Source organism: Motacilla alba, chromosome 1 (assembly GCF_015832195.1).
Source record: "Motacilla alba alba isolate MOTALB_02 chromosome 1, Motacilla_alba_V1.0_pri, whole genome shotgun sequence".
Taxonomy (NCBI): Eukaryota; Metazoa; Chordata; class Aves; order Passeriformes; family Motacillidae; genus Motacilla; species Motacilla alba.
In genome coordinates, this window is record NC_052016.1 from 76,508,950 (window position 1) to 76,529,508 (window position 20,559).

Sequence of the window (20,559 nt, forward strand, 5' to 3'; positions counted from 1 at the left end):
ACCAAGTTGCCCAGAGCCCCACCCAACCTGGCCTTGAACACTTCTAGGGACAAGACCCCCACAGCTTCTCTGGGCAGCCCATTCCTGCGCCTCACCACCCTCACAATGAAGATTTTCTTTCAAATACCCAATTTAAACCTACCTGCTTTTAGTTTGAATCCATTTCCTCTTGTCCTGTCACTACATGCTCTCGTAAAAATATCCCTCTCCATCTTTCCTGCTGGTTCCCTTCAGGTACTGGAAGGCCACAATTAGGTCTCCCTGAAACCCTTTCCAGGCTGAAAAAACTGAATTTGTTCCAGTTCTCTGATCAACTTGGTGGCCATATTGGAAAGAGAAAGGCTTCATGGAAATACCATGCAGGTCTTGAGTTCACTTTTGCTCTTCAAGCACCTTTCTTACAGGTATGAAAAATGCAGGTTTTGTCCTTGATGTAGGCCATTACTCCTGCTTTATAGATTTTGCCTGTAGTACCATGTTAAAGCAGCTGTCCAATATTACTTCCTATTTAATGGGAAAATCTCTATGTAACAATAGTCCAACATCTTTCCAAAGCATTTCAAACAGACATTTCTTAAATAATTTTGGATAAATTTCTTTAAAAATGTTCCATCTCTCCTGTTTCATAAAATACATTATTGTATGACTTCCTGAGAATTCACTGGCAATTACTGCAATTATTAGAATGAGATTTTAACTCTGTAAAATACAAGTTTATTAACTGGTATCAAAGGCTTGTGTGGTATATTTCTGTGAAAGGGAAGGTGCTGGAGGGTGCCAGTGTAAGAACTTAGACTGAAAGAATTACAACTGTACTTCTTGCAACAACAATATCCCAGAGGTATACCAGTTTCTTTTAAACCAGTTTTTTTTTGACACTTCATGGTTTTACAGTTCTACAGGTCTATAAGAAACGTTTACAAGGTCTGCTTCACTTCAGAAAGAACACCCTCCTACTTTGCCTCTAACAGTTGTGAGGAGAGACTGCTCAGGAGAAAAGCAAGGATACACTTCCATGAGCTTCCACACTCAGCTTTCAGAAGTGTACAGGGTGAATGCTGTTCATCATCTGACACCTCTCCACCGAGTTTATAATTTGTTTCCTATAACTTAGACATGCAATGAAAACAGAAAATAAGTCTATCTAACCTATTTTTGCAGTCTAAAATTTATGAGCCTAACACTATTCCAAGTAGTTGAATAGCAAACTTTAGTGAAGGTGAAATCACAAACACAGTATAAGATCAGCATTACGGTTATAACTTCTAGCAATCTTGCTGCTTATGCAGTCCACAGGAAGAAAGATGTGCCTAAAAGCCTGCATGTACTACAGGCCACTAAATCAGGTGACTAAATGAGAAATGCCATGGAGAAGGAGGTAACCTTATCTTTGACCTTAAATGCACATGTTCAGACTAGAACACATCTGTTTAGTATTTATAATCCTGAAGCCAGCTCTGAGTATAGGTTCTTAGAGTTTTATCCTGAAGAAAACATAAGGAGAGATCTTGACTCTTTAATAGTGTGTAAGGTAATTCTCATTTGAGAAACATGATATGAGAAATCCAGGCCTTTTCTGTAGGCTTTAAATCCATAATCCTTTTTTTTGTTTGTTTGTTTTCATAGCATGACATGGAACTATCTGTTGCATACTTTGGATAGGGCTTGAGGTGCCTGTGGATTCAAAGTCAGTTGCACCAGTGTTATAGGACAGAGGGAACCAAATCTGCATTTAGCCTTATCCATATTGCCAGGCAAAGCCAACTAGATCTAAACTCACCTTGGGAGTTTGTTTCAACAAGGTCTAAGTGGTCACTCTGACGGAGATGCCTGAATTTCTGCCATCCCAGCAAGATAGCACTCAGTTATTTGAGATCATGGGAAGTATTTTGAAACTACCCAGATCACTCTTGCCATATCCTCCTTCTGCTTTGACCTGTTCTCACTCTGTTTTCACATCCTTCCACCACAGAATAAAGAGAACCTCTTCAAAACCTCTGTGCTTTGACAGCAGCACAAACTGGAATTGCAAGTAGCGGAGCATCTAGTCCCTTAGTCCTTTTACTCACGACCATGCTTAAATCCACTATTACCCTTCTGCATTCTTTCACATTTAATTCCTTTTCAAATGCTTGCACCTCCTTGTAAATATTGCTGTAGCTTTATTCATGTCTTATTGTTTTCACAGACATCCTGAGAAGATGTAGTGAGAAAAAAAACTTTTTGTGCGAACTATCGAACAGCAATTTTTGATACAGAGAATGCAGATACATTTTACACATGTACATGCACTGGGTTTGTGATGCAAGAAGCCTTCATACCAGTCCAATAATCTAAATCTTGAGTCTGGTGTTCCCAAGGATAATAGAGCCTCAGTAGTCATAGGGACAATATCTAGAGTGTCGTCTCTTTGCAAAGATTCATCCTTGGTATGCTCATCTGGATCTACTTAAGAAACATAAGATCACGAGCAGAACTGAACAGAGAAAAAAATGTATTTTTTGAAACTGTATTAAATATTTTCAAAAGAAATTTTGCTAAGCAGTTCTCACTAGTTTCACAGACTCTATAAAGCTGATACATATTTTACTTGGTTCTACAATCAGAACTCTCATTTACAGCAACAAAAATTTTATTAATTCCCTGTTACTGAGTGAAGCCAGGGTAATGTGATATTTTTTTCCTCCATATAAAAAGCAAAAAGTTTAATCCAAATTGAAAAACAGCATCCAAAATGTTGGGCAAAGCTGAAAACTGACAAATTTTTTGGTGTGTATGTTAACTATAGTAGTGCAGATTTTAAGGAATTTGTCACAGGGATACCATGCCATGATACATGATAACATTTTGACAAAGTAATATGCAAAAAAGGTAGCTTCCAGCAACATGAAGACTGAACTGGCAACCATCCATTATCAATGTGCAATTCCATTTTCTGAACAAGCAGAACTCTTCTGAACTCCTTTTTAGCCATGGTTCAACATCAGCCACTATTACAGTTTGTGGCTTCGGTCAGCACTGGGTTAGTGCTAAACTCAGCCTTGGCAATGTAAGTGTGAAACCCAGTCCACCTTTCCAAGCCATGTTTAATCTCACGTTTCTCACTGTTTATCAATCTCAGTTGACAGTTTTGAGACGTACCAGCGAAGAGATTTAGTCAAGTGCCCTGGGCCATTCTCAGACTTCCCTGTGGTAGTTCTCCATGGCTCCTGTTCAACCAGTGGTCACAGGTTTCCTTGCCAAACCTCAGCAAGGAGGAAAAGCCACACTGTATGGTCACCACCACGTTCAGAACCTCAGAAATATCTCTGATCTGGAAAATGTGAGCAGAGACACACAATTTAAATTAAGACTCCCATGCTGAATATACATATCTGCTCCTATTTGAAGCAACACAGATTCTTCCTTCTAGTCTCAACTGGTAGCTCCAGGAGAGAATAAGTTTTGTAAGAGGGGTCCTATATAATATCTGGTAATCCTATGGAGTTTTTCTGCATATCTTATAATATTTCTAAAAGCACTAAAGACTTTTGTTTTTAAAAAATTCCTAAATTTCTGACTAGTGTGTAAAATTAGACAAGAAGAATACCAGACATAGTGTATAGTCCCTCCACAGCACATTGTGCATCTTTATCCAGAATTTAAGCTGTATTTAGGCGTTTACATGGGAGGATGGGATACCAGAATAATTTTTCTAAACTGCTAAGCAGCTTATGTACCTATTTTCCATTGAGATCAAGAGAACCTGGGCACCTAACACATTAAGTAGTTTTAAATATTTTATCTGCATCTCTCAATAATTTATATTTTTGGAAACCTTACCTCTTGCAGTGAAAAGGTACTGGTATTAACAGTTTAAGCCTATTCATATTTCAGTAAAAGATAAACTAATAGCAGAAATCATTCAGGTTTCTCCTTTTACACAGTTGCTTTGTGTCCTTACATTCTTTACTCCATCCCCCAAAATCCTCAATGAAAACCCATTTAGTTTTTTAGGCTTCAGCTGCCTGTATGAATTTCAATGATGAGTGGAAACAAATTCCAGTTGCATGAGTTTTTAAAAGACCACTCAACCATCAATGCTCTCATTCCTGGGGGTTGTTGCATCATCCTTGGTGTGCCTGTCTTTCCTGTGAGCATTAATTATTATATTAGCAATTGCCCCTCTTTCAGACTTTTAGGAGAGGGTTTCATTTCCTTAGAAGACATGATTACATAACTGAAATTTCCTTTGTATATTTTTTTTATATTTCAATTCAATGTAAATAAAAATCTGCTATAAGGAAGACAGTGGGATAATACTGAAAAAATTATCATCCCATGAAGCAAGGAATCAAATCCTAGTAAAGATTTCCAAATGAGTTCTAGAAAAGTTCAGGGTATTAATGCTGCCCACTGTCACAGAAGTGCTATGTTGTTTTCTATTGATTGCTTCAAACCACAGACACGGAACACTTTTTCTGCAGCCCTTGCTGAGAAAATTTACCACATTCATAGCAGCATTACAATCAGAGAACATTCTAATGATTCCAAATCCTGACTCTTACCAATTGAAAACCAGAGATGCTACATGATGTCTACTACATCATCGTTCTACATGTAGTTTGTCTTGAATAAGAAACTCAGAGTAAAAAGTTACAGGATTCTCCAGTAATACTGCTGCCCAAGAATGGAGCCATCACTCTCTAGGGGATTTTTTTTAATCCTATCTCTGATTCATATAGGGGACATTTTCCTAATGCTAACATATCAGATATTTCATAGAAAGGCACATTTTTCTTTACTAGTTTAATCTCCAGCACTTTCAAAGTCTGCAGAGGCTTAGTGCTTAACTCTAGATATTTGTTAATGTGATTTTTCCGACCTGAACATTTTTCTATAATTTCATCCCTCCAGAATGGCATGTTACATTTAAGTTAAAAAGACTGCAGGGATACAAAGAAGGAATTATTGTGCTAAAGCCTGGAGTTAAATTCTAACATTTGCAAAGGACAAGTTGAAAAGAAACCATTAATGTCCTAATTCATAAAGATGTTAATTTTGACAGCTAAAATATATTACTTGTAAAAGAATGAAAGGAAAAGAGGAAAAGAGTCTTCTTTACCTCTAAAATGCTTTCTTCTTTGTCTGTAGCAGGTGCCCCAAGACACATTATACTGCCTGCTTTAATTTGTCTTTAATATCAGATGTGCCTTATTGATTTCTTCTGTGTATGTTTTCATTTTGAATAATTCAGAGGCACAATTTTTTCCCATTATGGTCAATAGCCAGAGAAAATTCTGAAAATAATCAATGGAGCCCTGCCTGACGATTACCAGTGTTGATATCCCCCAAAGTGGGGGAGTCGGAAAGGCCAAGGATAAAATGACACAACAGTCAATCAGTGCAATCAGTGGAAGTATCAACACTGGCTGCATGATGAGAGCCAGATCCATGTCAAGGATCCATAACAGCTCCTAGAAGTTCAGATGCTTGACTTCTTGTCATATGCTGCAGCAGATGGACTATGTAAGATTAGATTCAAAAGAGCCTCTCTCCCTCTTTTTCAAAGTGATAGGATCATAAAACAGCTGTGTGGTATGATTTGCATACTTAATGTTTTAATGTTAATTTTTTGGGGGTTTGTTTTTAAGCTTTCCTAATAACAAGCACCTTCAAAGAAATGAGCAGAATGAGAGCTTTGCCAAAAACACTTACAAAACCAGACAGAAATATTATTTTGGTTTCGACCTAATGCTGATGGATAACACCTTTAGCTAGAGATCACATATGTCCACTTTAGTAATTCCCACCACATCCATCCACATAATCAGGCCACATCACATTCAATTTATAGTGGAAGAAATGTATTTTTTTCAGTGCAGAAATCTAATGAAGTTGCCAGTAGTAGCTGACAAACAGTGGTCTTAATCAGTGCAGCTATGGACTTGAGGGCTGTTGCAACTTCAGCCCGTCAGGGCAAGAGTCTGATTTTAAATAAGCATGCAGCTGTATACACACATAGAAGATAGATAGATAGATAGATAGATAGATAGATAGATAGATAGATAGATAGATAGATAGATAGATGATAGATTAGATAGATAGATAGATAGATAGATAGATAGATAGATAGATAGATAGATAGATAGTATTGCCATGCAGGCCACTGAGCAGTGGCTGTGCAGCTCACCACGTCTATTACCCAAATTCATAAAATGGCAATATATGGAATTAAATGCTAAATAGCTTATAACTAAATACTTTAATGACAATCCAATGTGTACAAAGTAAAGGAGTAAATTGGCAGCACTAGCTCAGTTTCCCATGGATAACTTATTTATAAATCTCTCTGTGATTTATTATTAATCTCCTTATGCAATAATCACTTATGCATATAAACATGGCTAAGCTTAAAAATTGTATTCTGATTCATGTTTCTTTACAAAGGAAATATTTTGACTGTGGAACTTAAATCATCACTATTTTAAAGGTTTTGAAGACATTAAAATCAAAGATTATGGAAAATACAATTTTTGATACTTCCAGGTTTAATTTTTTGCTTTTTATCACAGTATTTTGGAATAAATTAGATGAGACTCTTCACTCTCCATTAAATATATTATGGCTAATCTGACAGAAATTTTTAAACTAGAAACAGATAATTAGAATTGACATATTTTGTTTTTAAATCAGAGATATGGTCCATGAAAAAATCAAAATATTTTTTAAAATTTATCTCAAAAGTAAAGGTACTTTCTCATAAATATTAATATGCTTTCTATGTTACAAACATATGTGATATGCTCCAATTATTTTCTTAAAAGTAGGTCACTATGCATTTTACTCCCATTTTCCGTATTCCCATGACCACAAAACACGTTATGATTCTTGTTCCACAGTCATGGAAAACACAACCATAAAAGAAACTGATGTCTAGAACCAGAGCAGCAGACACAGTTGGGATGGAGCTTTTATATGGTAAAAGATCCACTCCATTGCAGCAGTGCATGCAGCAATAACTGTATGCTGCATTTGATTAACACAGGAGTGAAGCTGAGGTACTTAATCAGTTGCAAAAGCCACTTATTAGGAGCCTATTATAAAGCAACGGGAATTTTTTAGTATTATTCTATGAGCTAAAGTATGAAACAGAAGGAAATAAAAAAAGATACTGTTAATCTTTTCTGTAGAAAAAAATCTAAGTGCCCTTTATCATCCTTTCCAGCAAGAGGGAAGATAATGTGGTTCAGAAACCGTAGTGTATAAAACTAAAACCAGGACAGACTCTTGTTTTAGTGCCTGCTTTGGCATATCAGAATTTGCATTCAGACTTCCATCTGGGCTGCCATGCAAATTTCAAGGAAGAAGCTCCTGCCTACAGCCCCAAACTATGCCCAGGCATTGACAGAGAAGAACAGGTCAGCACAGGCCGAGTCCACAGGCATGGATGACAGGGATAACCAGTGTCACTCCTCAAGTCTGAGCCTGGGCCTTGTTGGGTTTGTAAGGATTAGCCAAGCCAGTGAGAATAAAAACCTGCCTTGGGCAGATCTGGGAACTGAAAAGTAAAGAGAATAAATTCAAAGAGGTTGGACACTAAATATTTTCAAGATTATTTCTTGTCAAAATACATGTTCTCAAACCCTAAGGCCATGATTTTTTCTTGTTAAAAGTTAGACATTTTGTTTAGCCTCTCTCCACATTGAGTGAAGGACAGCAGGTACTTGCAGAAAGGAATTCATCTCACATATCTAGATATCTTAGAATGATATGAATTGTCTTCTGATAGCAAAAACTTTCTATTGGTCTCCTGTTATGGCATCATCTCTGTGTGCTTTTGTTTTGTTATCCAATTAAGTAGGCACATGCCCAAGACCTGTATAGTTCTCATTTCTTCTTTTCTACTGAAATATTTTATTGCACTCAACAATATTTATATCCCTGCCTGAAATAATGTGGCTGGATGAGAGAATACTTCAAGCCTTTCTGGAAGACCACCACATGCACTCCTTTCAAGCTGCTCCTCCTTTTTCTCTCTTCAGGATTCATGTTCAGCTGCTGGTTTAGATCTGCAGCAGATACTAAATTGCCTCCTCCTACCCCATAAAGGTGTTAGAATAGTGGTAAGAGAGTCATGGTGTCATGACAGGTATTGCCTGTGTGACACTTCAGCCCTTGTGAAGCAAAGGCACAAGGAAAGCAAACATATATAAGATCTTCTGAACCACAAGTTGTGGAAACCATTGGAACACTGGTGTGCAGCTGTCACTGCTTTCATGCCCACAAGGAATACACCAAGAGACACCACTGTTTGACTTAAAAATTTTCCTTGCAGAATCCTCTAAGATGCGAAGTTCTTCTTCTTCTGACCCTAATCACATCTAGATGTTTGATGAGTCATTTGGCAGACAGATCGACAGCCTTTGGAGTCTTTTTTTTACCCTAAACAGATTTTTGTCAATACAAAGAGATGTTTGTTTCAGACTTAGCTTATATTGTCACTACTCGTTTTTTCACAACCCAGATGTCATAAAAAGTACCAACACATGGTTTTTCTTGTTTTCAGCAACATTTATTTCAGAGACAAGGAAAAAAAATTGAATGTTTTGGCTCTGTGCCTCTGTCAGAAAAGGGCAACCCAAGGGAGTCATTAACTGTGGGGTAATCTCTTTGCTCATGGATGTAATATTAATGTAGTTTCTATAGGCTACCTATTAAACGAATTGCAGTGAAGAATTTTATCAAACCAAGCTTCTGTGAATAAAATAAATCTTATGTAAAATTCACTAATTAAGTATATTACCACCAATAATTTTGCAATAAGCACATTAGTGGAAGCTGACTTTCAGGATTGATATATTTCATCTAGTAAATGATACTACTACTTTGAATTTGGAGAGCTAGATATTTTTTCTTTCATGTGAAGCTTATTTCTTGGTAAAACCTTAAATAAAATATATAGAAGTACATTAAGGTAAGCAGCACTAGTCTTTCAATTTAGTATCATTTACTGAAAAGTTGGTAAATTACCAAACTTCTACTACTACTCAGAGAACTATCAAATTTTTCTTATGTTAATATTCTCTTTTATTAATATCAAAAGATACTCTGTAAAAACAGTAATTTCACAGACATTTATACTAATCTGAAATAATTTTAAATGACATTTATTGATAAAGTCTTACAACCATTTTAGTAATATGCTTGATAATCAGATCAAATATGTCTCATTACTTGCTCCTACACAGCAGTTTTTAAAAAAAATAATAATTCTTGCATAGAATTTTTGTTTATTTTTGTGCAGTTGTTTAAAATGGTGTGTAAAGGTGCCTGTAAAAGGAATACATGCGCAAGCATGATGCTGGTTCACCGGATCATAGAATGACTCAAATACTTGTGCTTGTATTTCTTTGAACAAGAGATTACAGAAGACATGGGCTCAAGCTTTCTTAGAGGATGACTTTAACAATCTTACATGTAAAGTCCATTCTTAAGATCTTGTAGGATATGTAACTTTCACATATGTTGCCTGTTTCCCTGCTTTTCTTCAGCACATGTGCACATTTTTTCCCCATTGCTTTGGTCATGACTCCCTTTCTGAACCCTTCTTCTGTCCTATCCATTTGATACTGTATCACATATAAGGGTATATAGCATATTTAAGCTCAGCAAACTCCATATTGCCTGCTTCATCAACATTATTTTTACAAGCTCTCACATCAAAACTCACCTTTTTGCAATGCGCTGACCCAAATCCCTTGTCCCCATAAAAGCGTGCCTATAATAAACAAAGTGGATTTCCTTCTAAGGTGTTTGAAGATGACATTGTAATAAAAAGAACAAGGAAATAATTTGTTAAATAATAGTGACTGGCTGTATGTTGACTGCCCATTCTACATGTCTGTCCAAGATGTATAACAGTGTTAATGTAACAGTGATTTTATTCAGCTATTTTTCTGATTTGCTCATGCAAGTCCCACATGAGAATGTTCAGACTGATCCAAAGTTAGATTATGTCAGATACTTCAACTTTTCATTACATCAAACACTAATTTTTTTCTCTCTTTTTCAATTAAAAATGGGGTTTTTGCTGTTGAAGACAGGCACACTTATCTCTAATTCCCTCATTTTCCCCCAGTTTAGTTCTAAATGGCTGCACCAGCATAACCATTTCCATTCAAATCAAATACATGCCTCTGAAACAAATCTCCCAATAGCCCTCATGCTTTAGGTCACACTCAGTCTCATGAGGTCCTTCTGGATTAAACTAAACTGGAAAATACCCATCAAACACCCACTAAACATGCTGCATGGGACCAAATCAAAGCCACTTTGAAGGAAGGCACTGTGTGGATTTAAGGTCTTCATACCAACTCTGCCCCTCCATAGCCCTTCCTGCTGTGCTGCACTACTTGCCACAGACTTAGCCTAAGTCCTAATCCTTCTTCCAGTCTTCATGAAGCATCCATGAACTCCAGAAAGTGATAGCTCTGCAGCTTCTACAGCTAACATCCCGTGAATCTGAGGGTGCATTTTTCCCATTATTCTAACACGTCTTCATTTAGTTTTCTTAATTTGAAAGCAAGAAAAAAAGTCTATAGTGTTGTTTCTCTGTGCCTTCTGTTATTTACTTCCATTCCCTTCTCTCTTCAGCACTGATATGATACTTTTTGTTGCTTTCCCGTCTATTCCCTCCCTAATGTATTTCTAGAACCGTGTCTGCTTGCCTTTATCTCCCTTGCTAGTTGTAAGTCATTTTGCATTTTAGCCTTTCTGAGTTCATCCCAACATGCTTGTGCTATTATCCTCCATGCACAACCTTATTCAGCTGTCCTTGTTTCCTCTTTTAATATATCTCCTTTTTTTTTCCATTCTTGGCTCCTTAAAGAGTTCCTGATTCAGCCACATTGTCTCTTCCAAGCTCTCCTTCACATCAGAATACTTTGCTTTGTGCTTTTAATACAGTCTCTTTCAATAACTGCCAGGTCTCCAGAATTCCTTTATCCTTTATATTATCTTCCCAAGGGACCCTACTTACCAGTTTCTTCAGCTGTTGAAGAGTGCTTTTCTGAAGTCCATTATGCCTACTCTGCTGTTCTCCCTCCTTCCTGTTCTCAGTATGATGAGTCTGTGATCCCTTTCACCCAAACTTTTATTCCATTATCAGATTTTCAACGAGTCTTCCCATATTAGTCGGGTTGCTATCTAAAAGTGTTGCTCTTTCTACAGCCCTATCTACCACACCAAATCCTGGACAATATAATGATAATCCTGGTAATATAATGAATTGCATAATAAAGAGCAGTGTGGTGGTAGAATATGAACAGCACACGTCAATCCAGTTTATTCAGCTTTGGTGGCTCTTCAGCTGCATTATGGTGGTCAGTGCATTTCAGTGAAAATGCACAACATCACAAAGGAGCTCAAAGCACAACGACAGAGTGCGAGAAAACAGGGGCTCCAGGAGAAGATTGACATAATCAGGTTGTTCAGAACAGACAAGTCCTGAGAGGGGGTTATGTTGATATTCTCAGTATTTTGAAAAAAGGTAGAATGATCTTAAAGGGAACAAATAATCTGTTCTTTGTAGTGTTCTGTGGAAAAGGAAAGGGTTTAGGTTGCTACCATAAGTTCAACTCAGTCATCAGTCACTTTCTAGAAATGAGAATAATAAATGGAAGAATAGATAGCCTAGGGGAGAATGAATTTAAGAATGAGCTATGCAATTACCTGTCAGGATAATGTAACCACTGTAATCCACCGGAGTCTCACACCCACAACCAGATCACTCTCGCAGACACACAAATTTGTAGCAGCATATATGAACCTCTAACTTCATATATGAAGGGCTCACAGAACAAGGACTTAGAGGAAGCACACTATGAACAGAGACAAAAATAGAATGTCTAATATCCTTAATACATTTTAAACAGCAAGAAAAAAATTAATTCAAATTTTATCCATCAGGCATATTATTTCTTACATTTGCCAGTGTCTTATTTTCTGGCAAAAATTATGAAAGTCCCCTTGCATGCAAACTTTTGTTCCCTTAAAAAAATAGTTTTAAAGTCAAGTTTCCTCTGTATAACATCAAGTTTTTGAATATTGCAAGGTATTTTCAGATATGTAGAGTGAGACTATGTGTTCAGGCCTGCAGAATAGAAGAGAATGAACCTCTCTGTTAACCACTCTCCTGGTGAGGAGCAGATTTCATTGCAGTCCTTGTACTCCTCTTGGTGGACAAGATGTCCATCAGCCTCTATACTGCACCTGAGCTGACATGCTGGGACACCATGCAGACCAGTGCAACCTCAAGGCACATCATCAGCACTAGATAGGATAGTTGTCACATGAGGTACAGAGTGGTGAACCTCTCCCAACAGAATGCAAATGTGCTGTTGAGACACCTCTACTGCCTTCCAGATGGATTTCTAGAGAGTTGCCTCAAACAGCACTCAAATATGTGAAGTACAGAGGAGAGACAGCTCTTTGACTTCATGGTGGCTCCTTCAAAATTGCTGCTAGGACCTTTGCTAATGCAGCTGTTTCACAGAAAATAAGGCAGGTTCATGAGGTTGAAGGGTCTCAATCTCCAGGTCTTTTGAGGCCAGGAGAGTCTCCTGGAGTACATGGTACAGCCCATGTAAGTGGAATGCATTAGCTGCATTCCCCAGGAGCTGCAGGAGGCAGAGTGCATGCCTGAGGCACAACCCCTCCTGGAGCTCCTGATGAGGTGATGTGCCTCTGCATTATCCCCAGTGTGGTGCTGTGCCTTCAAGGCACAATTGAGTCCTTAGTGTTTTGTCCAAGCTATTGCTTCAGAGCTTGAATTTATGATATGAACAGAGATAGCATAGCTCTTAACCAAAGTTAATCATCAAATATTTATATACACTAAATACTACAGTTTCTCACAGTCACGGATAAAAATACAGCTTTTTAGACAATGCTACCATTTAATGTATAGGGGTTTGACAAACTCCCCAAATCTTCAGACCTTATCTCAAAAATACCCTCCTCTCGTTCTTCTTATGTTAGAAAAGTTATCCATAGTTGCATCTTTGGACCTGGATGCTCAGTGCATCTCATGCCTTTCCTTTCCTGTCTATGGTAGGGACACCATGTCAGTCAGTCTTTCTTCCACTAAACAAGTGATAGGAAAAGAGGGAAGGATCTCAAGTTCCATTGGGGGACATTTAGTTTGGATATTAGGAAAAAATTATTCACTAAAAAGAACATCAAACAATGGCTGACCAGTCAAGGGAATCACTGTCCTGGAAGTGTTCAAAGACACACAAATGTGGTGCTTAGGGGCACGGCTCAGTGGTGGACCTGACAGTGTCATGCTAATTGTTGGACTTGATCTTAGAGGTCTTTTCTAAATTAAATCATTCCATGACTCTATGGAGGACACCATTTCCTTTTTCAGGGCACTGCTGAAACTACTTTTCAGTCACTCATACAGTATGAAAGGTTTTGTCCATTTATTTAAAAATCTATGTGACTTTTAGGCATATTTTCTTTTAAATGGATCATCTGAAGGGCTGATTTAATGCGCTCATAACTCAGGAGTTGTGACTTCCAGAAGAGTTGGTTGGATCTTGCTGAGATAAATTTGCCTCTGCCTACCACAAAAAAGGGGGAATAGTAGTATGGGACCATGGCCTTTGCAATTTGGACTTTGAGCAATGATGGATATTTTTAGTCTAGGATTCACCTAATTTACCTGATAAGATCATGGCTTCTCCAGAAATTTGCCTTATTTATCAGCTACCTGCAAAAGGGAGAGAATTTCCCAGTGACTCCTTGCTGGTTTTCCCTTTGTTCTCCCCAGGAACATGATCCTTCTGTCTCTTTCTTGCTAACCTGGCACTCATCAGACTGACTCAGGTTGGTGACCTACCAGAAGCTAAATACTTGTTGATGTCATTGCTGTGTTATGCCAGGATAGTTTTCAAAGGACTGATGAGATTGGTTGGATCCCTGAGGACCCTCTGAGCATTTACAGTGGTATAAGATGAGCGGTAGCATTGTCCAGGTAGGAGCAGAAAGAAGAACAGGACTTAACTACAGCAGGGAGCTTAGGCCGCAACACATTCCAACATCCCACTGAAACACAGTTTAAGCAGTAAAATCTCAAGTGAAAAGTACTTCCAACAATTGAAAATCCAAAAATAGAGCTGAACTTGACAGGAAATCTCCTTGAATTTAGTACTCTGTACCTCGTTAATAAATAATAGCCTAGTTATTGACTGCTTATGTTTACAGTATAGAGACCAACACATATACTTGATAGCCCTATGACATGAAACACTGTGATCACAGGAATGCAATCCTGAACTGAACTAATTAGCCCTGCAGAGGAAGAAGATTTCTTGTTTAAAGTGCCATAGTGCTGTAATATGGGTATATTGTTTTCAGAACCAAAGCTTGTATTTGTTCTGCGTGGTACTGCCTCACTCAACAGTAACAGCTGCAATTAGTGGCAGTCAGATAAATCTGATTGCCTAATGCAGATATACCTCTAGAAATTTCAAGGCTTATGTGGGGGTTTCTGATATTAGACAGTGTCAATTGGCATAATGCTGTTTCAGGAAAAATACCAGTCTGTCAGTCTTCAAAAAAGAGAAAATTCTTTCTAATGTGCCTAACATTCATGTCAGGTATGTTGCAAGAATGGGAAAGGCAATTTTTTAAGCATGATCTTACTTAATATTGTCTATACTTCATGGTCACAAATGGTGCTGAGTATAATTCTAAAACTACACACCAACCAGAGGAGACATTCAGGTGAGTGCTCTGAAATACCTTTAGGTTGGGAGGGCATCTGCAGTCATCACACACTCACTGTTTGGCATAATAAAATACCTAGAGCAGCACCTTACATTCTCCAAGAAACCAGCAACAAAATTTTAAAGTATTTTGTACACTTGTCAATATACATTTTCTCTTACATGTTTGAAGTAGCTGTGGAATTAAATTATCACCCTCCCATTTCAAGCATTGCTATACCGTCTTCTAAATTTAGTGCCCATTGAATGCAGATTGTGATTTTATGTCCCGGCTTAAGGTAAAAAGCTGAATTTACAAAGGCAGGTTCTCCAGTAGGACTAAACACACTGGTGATGCGAAAAGAAAACTTTAAAAATACTTGAAGTTAAGTTGCTTTTTCTCAAGAAAACATGTCTTCCATATCCTGTGAATCTTATCTGCCTTTTCGCCACCTGAATGTCATGAAAGGGGTAAAGTGGAATACTTTAAAGTTTAAGCCTCTTTTCTTTCACTAGAGCAAAGCCTAGTTTACATCAAATGGACAGCTTTTAGAGAGCCACTGGGATAGAATAAGGCCAAAGAATAAGAGGCAGTTCATCCCATCAAGAGCAGCAAGTGGAAAACTGAGGAACCACAAAATGAACATACACTTTTTAAAGGGTATGGGAAGGGAGGGTGATATTTGGTTTCTGTGATCAAGGGTAAAGCATCTGGACTTTATGACTGACATCATGATGGAAGTATTATGTCATCTTAACTAGCCCATCCCTCCCAAGAGAGTTGGTCAATGCCCCTACTCTTTTTCAGGGAGGTTCAGATCTGTTTGGCAAAATCCTCTTAAATGGGAAGGTTCATGATAGTGGATGTTCAATATTTTTTTTGTCTGCAGGTGCTCTTTTCAAATGCCTTTTTTGGGGATTCTTTCTGCATCTGAATTATTTCATAGCTCAGTGCAGAGGCTTCTAAATGTCACTGGCATTAACAAGTTGTACAAAGATGATAATCTCAGTTGGGCGCCACAGATTGAGAATGTGCCGGCTTGTATGAGTCGAACAGACTGTCAGGGATAAGAAATGGAAAGTGCATAAAGCCAAGTGTCATTTCCATAAGAACTCTCATGTCTGAGGAAAAATCTATCAGAAAGGTGTGTCAAGACCAATCCAACAAAATGCAAATCATTCTATAAATTACTTTCTTGAAATCCAAAGTGAAGCAAAATAGAACTGGAAAGCTTTAGATGGGGAAGGAAAAATCTTTTCAGACAAATAACCATTAACAAAATCTGTGTAAAAATTTTGGAGTTCACTGGGGAACTAAACTGGGCAGAGAAGCTGACATAGAAAAGGTTATTTACTCAGAAGCTGCCTGAGAGATCATACGTTTTCAGGAACTATAAAAAAATTCTATAGCTATTAGAAAGGGAAACTGGAAGTGGTATTTTATAAAGGGCAGCTTTGAGCAGTGACCTGAAGCATATTCAGATTAAACATACAATTCTCATTGTAGCCATCAAGGCTACACTCAAATCTGGGTATCAAGATTTCCAGTTGTTTTTGTTAAATACTTCAAGCATTGAAGCTGGTGACAAACTCTTGTTAAAAATTCCAAACAACATCTGCAGCAAGAATAACTGTATTTTCAAATTTTATCACTAGCATTCAAAATGGATGAGCACACCTGTGAATTTCAGCAAGTTTTTTCCTTTTATTTTTCCTTATTTTCCTTTTATTTTTCCTTATCTTCCTTTTTTTTTTTTTTTCCAATGGTCAATTTATTCAGAAAAGCATGGCAAAATCAGTATTAGTGAATGAAGTTGAAAGCAGTATTGACAGTGTAGAGCAAATGCCTTATTCTGCAGGGTTATATAGGAACAGAAATCTGCTTTTAGTGGTCTGTATTTCAGCTTCACTATTGAAAAACTTCAACTGTGACTGAGAAGCACAGACATTATGGACAAAAGACAGTCAGGTGTTCTCAAAAGTGATCCTACTGTGATCTCTTTAATGGAGAATACTGATATTGAAATCTAGTTACAAGGACACGAGAACAAGAAAAAATTATAGAGGGAGTAGGAGAGAGGTCCACAAAGGGATTTAAATGACACTGATGTGTTAAACTACTATTTTATACATTTAAATCCAAAAGCTATTTCTTTGGGATCTCTGTTTAAAACCCAGTTGATCCCGAATGGCCTTTGCAGCCATCATGCTCCCAGCTGCTGTCATTCAGTGTTGCCCAAAAACACTAACTTCCATCTTTTTCCCATTCCAGAAGCATCTCAGTTCTGTGCAGCATCTCTTTCATACCTCTAACATATTTTAAAGGTTAGGGTCCCTAAGAAATACTGGCAGAATAATGAATGATGGTGAATCTCAGTGAAGTGGTTAGCCATGTTGCACAAGTGAGATTAAGACCTTCTGTTGTCTAAAGGAATTTGAATCCACGGCTTCAGGGAGGATAGCACGATCCTACTACTGTGTAGAATGACCTGTCTTTCTGTGTCACCTTTCATGCAAAGGTTTCAGCTAGAATGTCATCATCACGTGCTATTTCAGCCTGGGAGAAGAAGCCTAAAAGCCCTTGGGTAGGTAAAATCTTTGCACTGAAACATGCTAAAATATTCTCTCAATTCCTCTTACTGACTGCCAGTAGAGGATATCACACTGTGAACATCACAGTCATTCACTACATCGCCTAAAGCCTCATCACAGTGACTGTAGGGAGATGTAGTTCCTTTGCTGTCTTTCATTAACAGCCTGTCCCTTTTTTTTACTGTTGTGACAATTTCAGCAGTGCCTGATAAGTTAGCATAACATGAGAATTTGAGAAAAACTTTAGGAGGAGAGAGAAACGAGATATGGGGGAGTTCACCACAGGGATTGTCAAACAGATATGAGTTTGGATACAATGGCCATTGGGAGAATCCTCCCATGCTCTCCTCTAGGAAACATTTAGCAAGATTCACTACTTAAACCAAGTCTAAGCGCTCATTAGCCAGATGGTCAACTGCCCCAGTCCATACCAGTGCATAATATGACAGCTAAGACTGGCTATTGCTTGTTGCCAAAGTCCTCTGAAGCAGCACTTGTGGCTCTGGAGAAATGTCATGTCAAACTCAGTAGGCTTCTGCAGCTTGTGTAGAAGCTAATCAGTTTTTACTGAACACCCTCTATGCCGTAAACCAACACTGTGCACATGCTGTTTGCTAAAATTGCAGGGTGTTTTTCTATCAAGTTGCCTCTCCATTACATTATGCCCTGTGATTTATATTGCTAGCTCCGCTGGATTGTGAGTACTGCCATGGAGGGGTATCTGAAACATGCAATTCATAACTGAAGTTGTGGATGGATGCTATTGCATCTCCCCTCATTTGGTTTCTGCATGTACAGTGTCAGTGAAAAGGGGCTCTAAATATTTTTGAGGGTGCTGTTCATTAAAAAAATTCTTTTTGTGACCCCCTAGATGATTCTGAGTAGATCAAAATCAAAGTGGAGTCTTGAACATTGTTATACCCATTTCACATGATAATATTATGCTTTTCATAAATAAAACATTTTGGCTTTATCAAAGTAATTATTTGTAATAGGATTATTTGAAGTTACTGAATAAAAAATGTTGCAGGCTTTCTATGGCAGGAAATAATTTGAGATTTCAATATTTCACACATTTTAAAGGCAAGTGCATTTTGAAATGTGAAAATTCCTGTGCAATAGAAACTTCATTTTGCAACCAGATCTACTGATTGCCTTTTTTTAGTACTACAGACAGCAGTTGTATTTTAGTGTGGATTCCAGAAGTCTGATTCCAAACATACATTAACTGGGATTTTCTAGTAAATATTTGTCTCTATTGTTTTACTCTCTTCCTTCCATACCTCTCTCTAGCACTCTGACTAATGTAGTTATTCGACAGATTATATGTTAAAGCAGATGTTTTAATTAAAGGGAGGAAGTATCTTGGCAGGTCAAGCCAGCACCGTCAAGTGCTCCTGGATACTTGAAAGCAGAGAACCCTAAGTGAAAGTAGCAGAAAAGGATGGTGTTGCTTGTATTCGCAGCCATTGCTAGTTATTTTGGAACTCTGAGTTCAGCAGGTACCCCAATACAGAAGTCACAAATTCATCTGAATTGTCAATAATAATAAAAATACCTGCAAAAGGAGTGTTGTGTCCTGATACAGGGGTCTGCAAAGATAACTACCTGTCAGCCAGCTGAGAAAGCCTTTTGGTTGTGATTATAGTCTGACGTGCAGTCTTCCAGAAATTTTTTTTCTGAGTGAGGCAGTAGCTTTTGTAATGTCCTCAGGAGATAAGTCATCATTGGAGATATCCACTTCCACCCCTGCCAGAGCTGGCTTTGCATTCTGGTTATTCTCACTGCATATGACAGCATCTTAAAAACTTGTCTGGCCAGAGAATTAACAGAAAAACTTTTTCTTTCAACTTTTTTTTATCTCCCTTCCCCCAATCTTACATTAGATGAACTGATGAACTGACATTTTACTTTGGTAAAATGCAAATATAATAGAAATGTGTGATCAGATAAATGAGATTTTTCATTTCAGTTGATGAGATATTGTGTCTTGCTGCTCTTTACTTTAGACATTTATTTTATTCTGAGTAACAAAACAGAGTTCTTCACAAATGAAATGAGAAAATATTTCATCAGGTTTCCCTCCAAATAATGGTTTCAAACTTCTTTTTCAGTTTTCCACAAATAATTATTTGTTTGAATTACATGTGGCAAGATCAGTTATTAGATTTATGATACATTATACTCATGCTGTGCAGGCCAAAAAAAAATTTCAATTTTTCCTTTCAAAAGTTTCTCACCTGTAAGAAATAATTAGCATTCCCATTAATTGTAGAGGTTGGGGGTTTTTGTTTCACTGTAGCTCTGCATTGGAAAGGAGCAAAATCAATTTTGTGATGTAATTGCATTTAGAAGGAGAAAGAGAACAAAAGAGTCAGATTACTAATATACAGGAAATATAAATATGTGTATTCCTTCTTACCATAATACTGACGTTCTATTTATTTGTATTAATCAATGCATAGAAAGCCTACCAAGAATCATTAAAGCAATACGTACTAAAGACAAACCAACAAGAGGAATTTTTTTTAAATCAAGTATCAAATTAAATCCTTAGCTAAAGAGCACAGAAATAACCATCCTACTTAGAAAAAAAATCAATTTCCAGTTAGTCAGAGAAGAATGGGAAAAAGAAAGAGAGGGTGACAAAGAGAGTCAGAACAATGCAATGAGCAAGCAAAGAAAAGTTTCTTCAAACAACCATATTCCCCAAAACATGGAGATACTTGCAGAGATACACCATCTCTTCAATATTTTTCAAGGTATGACATGTGTAAAAACAAAGCAAATAAACTTAATATTTTGTGCTCTTTTCCTTCCTAATTTGAATGTTTTCTTGAAAGAAATGTTTTCTATTGCTCAGTGAAAAAAAGGTACAGAGTAAATTAAAAGTAATCTCAAAGCAGCCATAAAAATAATGCAATAAAATCCAAGAGACCATTAGAAATATGTTCCTCCTAAAACTGTTTTTTCCAAAAGTATTTATTTACTGCCTAAATACATCTGTGTTAATTCTAAAGCTTTCATGTAATTTCTTCTTTTTTTTCCACACCAAACAAACAAACAAGTCTATGGGTCCCATAGTGCTCTATAACAAAAGCACCATTCAGCCCCGTAGCAGCAGAATAGGTCAGAGTGTCTCTGATCATCCATGACACTTGACAACTGACTAACTCCTGTGCCTTACTTTGGATCACTCCAACATCTCCTTCAA